Raw genomic sequence first — 10,665 nt, 5'->3', positions numbered from 1 at the left:
TGGCACGACTTTTAAAGTCTTTAACTTCTGGGGCCCCTGGCAGCCAGGTGCCTGAGCCAGTGACTTGGGGACGGAAGGTGGATTTAATTGGGAGGGGGACTAAGAGCAGGAGTGGGGAGATCCTGCAGGGTATCTAAGGAAAGAGCCCCACCACCAAGGGCCCAACTTCAGCTCCCACCGCACACAAAGGCTGTTGTCCTGGGCCCCCTGAGTAGGGCTCCCCTCTTGAATGAGAAGGGTGTCAGATATTGATGCTTGGCAAACAGAAAGGGATGGATCCAGGCCCCAATCTGCCCTTCTTCACAATCAGGGGACACATCTGAATGGACATAGAGGTTGGGAGAGGCATTTTGCCTTGTTGAAAACCACATGAGACCTAGTGTGAATTTCACGGACCCCACACACACACACCCCAACCCCAATGGGTGGCCTCAGGCAATGAATTTGCCTTTATTGACTGATGTATAAAACAGAGATATAGATCTCCAACTTTTTACACCTAATGCAAGTATTCCAAACTTTCTTGGTTCTAGGCAACCTCAATGTTTCAGTAATTTCTTTTTTTATGGCAGCCCCTACTTGCCTCCCCACTTCCCTGTGGGGGAAAAAAAAACAAAACCCAACAGTTACGTTTAGTAAGTAAGTGAGGTCAAAACAATTAAGTATTTATGTCAACTTAGTTGCCACTTGAGTGAAGTGAAAGTCACTCAGTCATGTCTGACTCTTTTCAACCCCATGGACTGTAAAGTTCATGGAATTCTCCAGGCCAGAATATGGAATGGGTAGCCTTTCCTTTCTCCAGGGGATCTTCCCAAACCAGGGATTGAACCCAGGTCTCCCACATTGCAGGCAGATTCTTTATCAGCTAAGCCACAAGGGAAGCCCTTGAAAATGCATGTAAATTGAAAGAAAAATAATATTTTAGCTTCTTCTTCAGTTCAGTTCAGTTGCTCTCAGTCATGTCCAACTCTTTGTGACCCCATGGACTGCAGCACACCAGGCTTCCCTGTCCGTCACCAACTCCCAGAGCTTGCTCAAACTCCTGTCCATCGAGTCAGTGATGCCATCCAGCCATCTCATCCTCTGTCGTCCCCTTCTCCTCCCACCTTCAATCTTTCCCAGCATGAGGGTCTTTTCAAATGAGTCAGTTCTTTGCATCAAGTGGCCAAAGTATTGGAGTTTCAGCTTCAGCATCAGTCCTTCCAATGAATATTCAGGACTGATTTCCTTTAGGATCGACTGGTCTGATCTCCTTGCTGTCCAAGGGACTTTCAAGAGTCTTCTCCAACACCATAGTTCAAAAGCATCAATTCTTCGGCGCTCAGCTTTCTTTAGTCCAACTCTCACATCCATACATGACCACTGGAAAAACCACAGCTTTGACTAGACGCACCTTTGTTGGCAAAGTAGTGTCTCTGCTTTATAACATGCTGTCTAGGTTGGTCATAGCTTTTCCAAGGAGCAAGCGTCTTTTAATTTCATGGCTGCAGTCACCATCTGCAGTGATTTTGGAGCCCAAGAAAAGAAAGTCTGTCACTGTTTCCCCTGTTTCCCCATCTATTTGCCATGAAGTGATGGGACCAGATGCCATGATCTTTGTTTTTTCAATGTTGAGCTTTAAGCCAACTTTTCAGTCTCCTCTTTCACTTTCAGCAAGAGGCTCTTCAGTTCTTCTTTGATTTCTGCCATAAGGGGGTTGACATCTTCATATCTGAGGTTATTGATATTTCTCCCATCAATCTTGATTCCAGCTTGTGCTTCATCCAGCGCAGCATTTCACATTATGTACTCTGCATATAAATTAAATAAACAGGGTGACAATATACAGCCTTGACATAACTCTGTTCCCAATTTGGAACCAGTCAGTTGTTCTATGTCCAGTTTTAACTGTTGCTTCTTAACCTGCATACAGATTTCTCAGGAGGCAAGTAAGGTCGTCTGGTATTGCCATCTCTTTAAGAATTGTCCACAGTTTGTTATGATCCAAAAAGTCAAAGGCTTTGGCATAGTCAATAAAGCAGAAGTAGATATTTTTCTGGAACTCTCTTGCTTTTTCTATGATCCAATGGATGTTAGAAATTTGATCTCTGGTTCTTCTGCCTTTTCTAAATTCAGCTTGAACATCTGGAAGTTCTCGGTTCACGTACTGTTTCTTCTTAAATAATCCTAAGTATGTACTAATGAAATAAGTGGATTTATTGGGCTCTATACAACTGCTCAAACCCGGGAATTAGATTGAACATGAGCCCCTTCATTTCCCGTCCTACAAAAATTTTTACATGAAACTTTTTAAAAAAATCAGAACAACTGCCATAAACCCAGCTTCATAGAGTTAGGACATCTAACATTCAAAATGCAAATTACCTTGACCTGGTAGTTTGAACGTTGGCCGATAGATGTCGCTGTGTTCCTTTCAAAAATCCTCTAAAATATTCTGTGGTGCCCAGGGGCACCTACCTGGAGGCACAACTTGGGAACTGCGGACCTAAGAGATGCTCTCGGACAGACGGTGTTCAGTAAACTGTAGTTGTGAACTTTTATCACCGTTCTCACCTACTGTGTGAGCAGATGTTTGCAACATTCTGGCAAGACATAGGCTTCTACTTAGGAAGCAGCACAAGAGGGGTGCCCTGTCATCCAATCTCAGGGCTCTCTCGGAATTTAGTTACCACCCCCACCAACCCCACCTCAGGACGCATCTGTTTTCATTCTCAGACTATTCTTCCTCCCAGCCCCACTGCCTTTTAACCTTTATTGAACAGTCGCTGCTATATGCAATTTTCATGCTTTTTTCATTTAACCTCTCAGCAGCCTCATGAGGTAGGTACTTTTAGCCTCATCTTACAGGTGAGCAAACTGAGGCTCTAGGAGGCTGTATATAATCTGCCTGTCTAGTGCTTGGCAGAGCTAACTTTGAACCCAGATCTCCCTGATGTCAGAATCCAACCCCTTGACCACTATTCCATACCACCCTGCCTTTGAGGCAGTTCACGCTTGCTAAATACTTGTTACTATTATTTTGGTTGGTGTCGTCATTGTTTGTTGTTCTGGGTAAGTGTCACTTCCCACTGGCCTTGTCATCTTTGTGCTGGTTTTTACAGATGAAGAGACTAAAGGTGCTGAGGTGGAATAAGGCACAGTGGTTAGGGACTTCTCTGCTGGTCCAGTGGCTGAGTTCACGCTCCCAATGCAGGGGCCCAGCTGTGATCCTTGGTCAGGGAACTAGATCCCACATACCACAACTACGAGTTCCCATGTCCCACCTAAAGATCCTGTGTGCCACAGTGACAGCTGAAGATCTGTGCTGCAACTAAGACTGCACACCAAATAAATACCTAAATACTAAAAAAAAAAAAAAAAAAAAGACACAGTGGTTAAAAGCAGAGACTCAAGTCCAACTGCCTGGATTTGAGCCTGGCTCTGTCACTTACACTCGGACATGACTGGGCGACTCAACAACAGCAACAACTGCCGCTTACCAGCTGTGTGACCTTGGGCAACTTACTTCTCTGTGCCTCAGTTGCCTTCTTCCGTAAAATGAGAATGAAAATGCTATCTGTCCCGAGAGCTGTTAGGAGGACTGATGAAGTAATTCACAGAAAGCACCGTGCCTGACCGGAGAAGACAGTGGCACCCCACTCCAGTACTCTTGCCTGGAAAATCCCATGGGCGGAGGAGCTTAGTGGGCTGCAGTCCATGGGGTCACAAAGAGTCGGACACGACTGAGCGACTTCACTTTCACTTTTCACTTTCCTGCATTGGAGAAGGAAATGGCAACCCACTCCAGTGTTCTTGCCTGGAGAATCCCAGGGACGGGGGAGCCTGGTGTGCTGCCGTCTGTGGGGTCGCACAGAGTCGGACACGACTGAAGCGACTTAGCAGCAGCAGCAGCACCGTGCCTGACACACTACCAGCACTCCCCATGGCTGAATGAGTGGCTGCTCCACTGCCATTGTTTGTTGCTTGTTCAGTCGTTCAGTCGTGCCTGACTCTTTGCAACCCCATGGATTGCAGCATGCCAGGCTCTCCTGTCCTTCACCATCTCCCAGAGTTTGCTCAAATTCATGTCCACTGAGTTGGTGATGCTATCTAACCATCTCATCCTCTGCCTCCCCCTTCTCCTTTGTTTGCAAAAGTTCTCCATATCAGAGTTCCTGCTCCCTGCTTTATTTGATTCTTAAGCCCTGATTCTGGCATCCAAGGCCATCAATACCTCTACCCCACTCTCTATCCAATCACAGAATTTGTCCTCTCCACAGCATACCTGAAACTGTCTCCCATCCAAGGCTTTTGTACACACTGTTTACCTGGAGACCCTCACCTGTGAACCTGTCTTCAGGATCCTCCTGAGTCTCCTCCTGACTCCTTCTGCTGCCCACAGCAACATGAGCCTTCACTAGCCAACCTTCCCTAACTCAAGGGAGCAGAACCAGCAGCCACAGAAAGCCTGGGGTTGGGGATTAGAAGCTCAGATTCCTGACTCCACACTCAAAGGGTTAAGCTCAAAGTGTGCCTGCTCCTTGCATCAAAGGGTAGAAAACTGAATCGTGTTACTCTGCAAATCAACAATAAATGGGGTTGTATGTGTGTGTTTGGGAAAGATGAGAAAGGAGATAATACAAGCTGTCAACATCTTTGACACAGAAGTATGCACAAAGAAAACCAAAAAACAGTAGCGGAAGGAGAGAAAGAGAAATAAATGTCGAAAGAAAGGAAGAAGAATCTGTAACTATATAAGGTAATAGATGTTAACTAAACTTACTGCGGTAGTCATTTCACAATATATGCGGACATAAACCGAGCCGTCACGTTGCACCTTGAACTAATACGATGTTATAAGTCTACTAAATCTCAATTTTAAAAATTGGGGAAATTAGATGATGATGATGGTTGCAGAACTCTGGTTATATACTAAAATCATTAAACTGACTTTGTTTGGCTGTAGGACATGGGAGATTTCAGTTCCCCGACCAGGGATCGAACTCATGCCCCTTGCATTGGAAGTATGGAGTCTTAACCACTGGATGGCCAGGGAAGTCCCTGAGCTGACATTTTAAGTGGATGAGTTATATATATGAATTATATATCAATAAAGATCTTAAGAAAACAAGGAAGGAAGCCTGAATAAAACGCTGCATGTATAATAAAGTGACTGGGTGTACATACGTGCGTCAGTATAAAACACAGTGTGTGTGTGTGTGTGTGCGTGCGTGTGTGTGCAGACAAGAATACTGGAGTGGATTGCCATTCCCTTCTCCAGAGGAACTTCCCCACCCAGGGATCAAACCCTGGTCTCCTGCATCACAGGCAGATTCTTTACCATTTGAGCTACAGGGAAGTCCCTAAAACACAGTGCGTCATGTGGAAAGATGGACTTCAAAGGTACATTTGCAAACACTGCTAGGTGGTTAGACTTCAGGGCTTCCCGAATAGCTCAGACAGTAAAGCGTCTGCCTACAATGCGGGAGACCCAGGTTCGATCCCTGGGTCGGGAAGATCCCCTGGAGAAGGAAATGGCAACCCACTCCAGTACTCTTGCTTGGAAAATCCCATGGACTGAGGAGCCTGGTAGGCTACAGTCCATGGGGTCGCAAAGAGTCGGACACGACTGAGCGACTTCACTTCACTTCTTCACTTAGACTTCAGGTGATTTTTACTTTCTTGTTTATCCTTTTCTGTATTATTCAAATAGTTTAGCATGAATATTTATTTTCATAGATATAAAATAGAAAAACAATAAAGGCACTTTTATTTGGGTGGTACCTCCTCTCCAAACCCCACCCCAGGTTCACGAGATGCTCAGAGTTTGGTCCCGCATCTTATGTGTCTGTCCCTGGACCCCCACCAAGCTATAAGCTACAGCTGTAAGAACCACGGTATGTCTATTCCTGGGCGCCAAGGGCTCCCAAGTACTGATACCTACATTCGTGAAGCTCCAAACACAGCGCATACTCAAGAGATACTTGCCGGACGGAGCCCCGTCCACTGCTTCTGAATGAGCTTCTCATGATTTCCTGAAGATGTCTTACGAGTTCAATTCGATTGTAAATTCTGCGAGAACAAGGAGAACCTTGACCTTCCTTTTACTCGCCTTTGCCCCTGCCCAGCTCTGATCTGAGCACACAGTGACCCTGAAGGGTAGAAGAAAAATCGAGGCAGGAGAAACACCTGCTAAAGGAAGGGGCCCGACAACCCCGCAATGGCTGCGTCCGTTTTACTGTCATCCTCTTTACCGATAGCAGAGGGCGCTCTTATTCCACACAGCAGAAATTTCCAACCCTGTCTTTTCTTTAGAACTCCGGGTCAGGGGAGCAGGGGAAAAAAAAAAGACCCAGAAATCCAAGGTCCCGCCCGCATTGTTCCTGAATCAGACTTGCTAGCAAGCCTGCCAGGGAATCCCTCCTTTGAACAAACACCTCAGGAAATTTTCCCTGGATCATGCAAGTGCAAAAACACAGCCCTCCTGGACCTCCCTGATAGCTCAGCCGGTAAAGAATCTCCTGCAATGCAGGAGACACGGGTTTGAAGATCATGGCATCCGGTCCCATCACTTCATGGGAAATAGATGGGGAAACAGTGGAAACAGTGTCAGACTTTATTTTTCTGGGCTCCAAAATCACTGCAGATGGTGAGTGCAGCCATGAAATTAAAAGACGCTTACTCCTTGGAAGGAAAGTTATGACCAACCTAGATAGCATATTCAAAAGCAGAGACATTACTTTGCCAACAAAGGACTGGCTACCCACTCCAATATTCTGGCCTGGAGAATTCTGCAAAGAGTGGGACAGGACTGAGCCACTTTCATTTTCTTCATATAGCCCTCCAGGTGTTTACAAGGTAACTAACCATGATTCCTACAAGCAAACAGCCCAGAAAGACCTTCAGTGGTGTGAATCAAAATGAGGAAACACATTCTTTAGCCAGGTTGTCACACTTCAGCCCCAGGGCTATGTGGTGGCGTTGCCCAGAGGGCAGGCTATTACAAGCTTTCAGTTCAGTTCAGTTGCTCAGTTGTGTCCAACTCATTGTGACACTGTGGACTGAAGCACGCCAGGCTTCCTTGTTCATCGCCAGCTCCCAGAGCTTGCTCAAACTCATGTCCATCAGTCAGTGATGCCATCCAACCACCTCACCCTCTGTTGTCCCCTTCTCCTTCCACCTTCAATCTTTCCCAGCATCAGGGTCTTTTCCAATGAGTCATTTCTTAGCATTAGGTGGCCAAAGTATTGGAGCTTCAGTTTCAGCATCAGTCCTTCTAATGAATATTCAAGATTGATTTCCTTTAGGATTGACTGGTTTGATCTCCTTGCAGTCCGAGGGACTCTCAAAGTCTTCTTCAACACCACAGTTCAAAAGCATCAATTCTTCTGCAGCTCAGCTTTCTTTATGATCCAACTCTCACATCCATACATGGGAAAACCATAGCTTTGACTATAGGGACCTTTGTCGGTAAAGTAATGTCTCTTCCTTTTAATACGCTATCTAGGTTGGTCATAGCTTTTCTTCCAAGGAGCAAGCATCTTTTAATTTCATGGTTGCACTCGCCATTTGCAGTGATTTTGGAGCCCAAGAAAAGAAAGTCTGTCACTGTTTCTATTGTTTCCCCATCTATTTGCCATGAACTGATGGGACTGGATGCCATGATCTTTGTTTTTTGAATGTTGAGCTTTAAGCCAGCCTTTTCATACTCCCCTTTCACTTTCATCAAGGGTTCTGTAGTTCCTCTTCGCTTTCTGCCATTAGGGTGGTGTCATCTGCATATTTGAGGTTATTGATATTTCTCCTGGCAATCTTGATTCCAGCTTGTGCTTCATCCAGCCCGGCATTTTGCATGACGTACTCTGCATATAAGTTAAATAAGGAGGGTGACAATATACAGCCTTGACGTACTCCTTTCCAGATTTGGAACCAGTCTGTTGTTCCATGTCTACTTCTAACTGTTGCTTCTTGACCTGCATACAGATTTCTCAGGAGGCAGGTCAGGTGGTCTGGTATTCCCATCTCTTTCAGAATTTTCCACAGTTTGTTGTGATCCACACAGTCAAAGGCTTTAGAGTACTCAGTGAAGCAGACGTAGATGTCCTTCTGTAACTCTCTTGTTTTTCTATGATCCAACTGACGTTGGCAATTTGATCTCTGGTTCCTCTACCTTTTCTAAATCCAGCTTGAATATCTGGAAGTTCTTGGTTCACGTACTGTTGAAGCCTAGCTTGGCGAATTTTGAGCATTACTTTGCCAGCATGTGGGATAAGTGCAATTGTGCAGTAGACTGAACATTTTTTGGCATTGTTCTTTTGGGGATTGGAATGAAAACTGACCTTTTCCAGTCCTGTGGTCACTGCTGAATTTTCCAATTTGCTGGCATATTGAGTGCAGCACTTTCACAGCATCATCTTTTAGGATTTGAAATAGCTCAGCTGGAATTCCATCACCTCCACTAGCTTTGTTCGTAAGGATGCTTCCTAAGGCCCACTGGACTTCGCACTCCAGGATATCTGGCTCTAGGTGAGTGATCACACAATCATGGTTATCTGGGTCATTAAGATCTTTTTTTGTACAGTTTTTCTGTGTATTCTTGCCACCTCTTAATATCTTCTGCTTCTGTCAGGTCCATATCATTTCTGTCCATCATTGTGCCCATTTTGCATGATATGTTCCCTTGGTATCTCTAATTTTCTTGAAGAGATCTCTAGTCTTTCCCATTTTGTTTTCCTCTATTTCTTTGCACTGATCACTGAGGAAGGCTTTCTTATCTCTCCTTGCTATTTTTTGGAACTCTGAATTCAGATGGATATCTCTCCTTTTCTCCTTTGCCTTTAGCTTCTCTTCTTTTCTCAGCTATTTGTAAGGCCTCCTTAGACAACCGTTTCGCATTTCTTATACTTGGGATGGTTTTAATCCCTGCCTCCTGTACAATGTCATGAACCTCCATCCATAGTTCTTCAGGCACTCTGTCTATCAGATCTAATCCCTTGAATCTATTTGTCACTTTCACTACACAATTGTAAGGGATTTGATTCAGGTCATATGCGAATGGTCTAGTGGTTTTCCCTACTTTCTTTAAGTCTGCATTCTGCAATAAGGAGTTCATGATTTGAGCCACAGTCAGCTCCTGGTCTTGTTTTTGCTGACAGTATAGAGCTTCTCCATCCTTGGCTGCAAAGAATATAATCAGTCTGATTTCAGTATTGACCATCTGGTGATATCCATGTGTAGAGTCGTCTCTTGTGTTTTTAGAAGAGGGTGTTTGTTATGACCAGTGCATTTTGTTGGCAAAACTCTGTTAGCCTTTGCCCTGCTTCATTTTGTGCCTAAGGCCAAACTTGCCTGTTATTCCAGGTATCTCTTGACTTCCTACTTTTACATTCCAGTCCCCTATGATGAAAAGGACATGTTGTTGGGGTGTTATTTCTAGAAGGTCTTGTAGGTCTTCATAGAACTGTTCAACTTCAGCTTCTTCGGCATTAGTGGTTGGGGCATAGACTTGGATTACTGTGATATTGAATGGTTTGCCTTGGAAACAAACAGAGATCATTCTGTTCTTTTTGAGATTCTACTCAAGTACTGCATTTTGTATTCTTTTGTTGACTATGAGGGCTATTACAAGCTTTGCCTTGTACTAACTGTTGATCTGAACGTTCCCATAATCTTTAAACTTGTTTCCTCATTTGTAAAGTAGGGACGAGGTGGACCTGAGAGACTGCCATGAGAATTCAGTGAGATAAACGGCAATTGTATTTATACAGCAAGTAGGCATTTGGTTAAACGTCAGTTGTCATCCTTCTAAAATTGGCTGATTTTTGAGCACCTACTACCAGCCAAGCCCTGCTTCACATTTTACATTCAAACGATGTCCATTTATCTTCTCCTTTTTGTTTTGCCATGCAGTATGTGGCATCTGGAGAGTCCCTTAAACAGCCAAGAAATCAAACCAGTCAATCAACCCTGGTTGATTCAGGGGAAATCAAGCCTGAATATTCATTGGAAGGACTGATGCTGAAGCTGAAGCTCCAATATTTGGCCACCTGATGCAAAGAGCCAACTCACTGGAAAAGACCCTGATGCTGGGCAAGATTGAGGGCAAGAGGAGAAGAGGATGACAGAGGATGAGATGGTTGGATGGCATCATCGACTCAACGGACATAAGTCTGAGCAAACTCCAGGAGATGGTGAAGGACAGGGAAGCCTGGCGTGCTGCAGTCTATGGGGTCGCAAAGAGTTGGACACAACTCAGCAGCAATGTGGGGTCTAGTTCTACCACCAGAGATAGAACCTGTGCCCCCTGCCTTGGACTCACAGAGTCTTAACCACTGGACGGCTAGGGAAGCCCCTTATTTGCTCCTTTAAGCCTCGAAACAGCCCTATGAGGTAAGTTCTGTTTTTCTCCCTATTTCACAGATAAGAAAACTGAGGCAAGGAGGTTAAGCAACTGGCCCACTGTTTCCCAGCTAGGAAGTGGCAGAACTGGAATTTGAATTCAAGAAATGTGGCTCCAAGCCCCAGGAGGAACTGACCCCATGGGAACAAAACTAAAACATCATTTAGGAATCCTAATAATTGGGACTTCTCTGGTGGTGTAGTGGTTGATTCTGGGCTTCCAATGCAGGGGCCCAGGTTCAGTCCCTGGTCTGGGAGTTAAATCCCACATACCCCTGTCACAACTGA

The sequence above is a fragment of the Bos taurus genome, chromosome 17 (genome assembly GCF_002263795.3).
Source record: "Bos taurus isolate L1 Dominette 01449 registration number 42190680 breed Hereford chromosome 17, ARS-UCD2.0, whole genome shotgun sequence".
Lineage (NCBI taxonomy): Eukaryota > Metazoa > Chordata > Mammalia > Artiodactyla > Bovidae > Bos > Bos taurus.
This window is presented reverse-complemented; position numbering follows the sequence as displayed.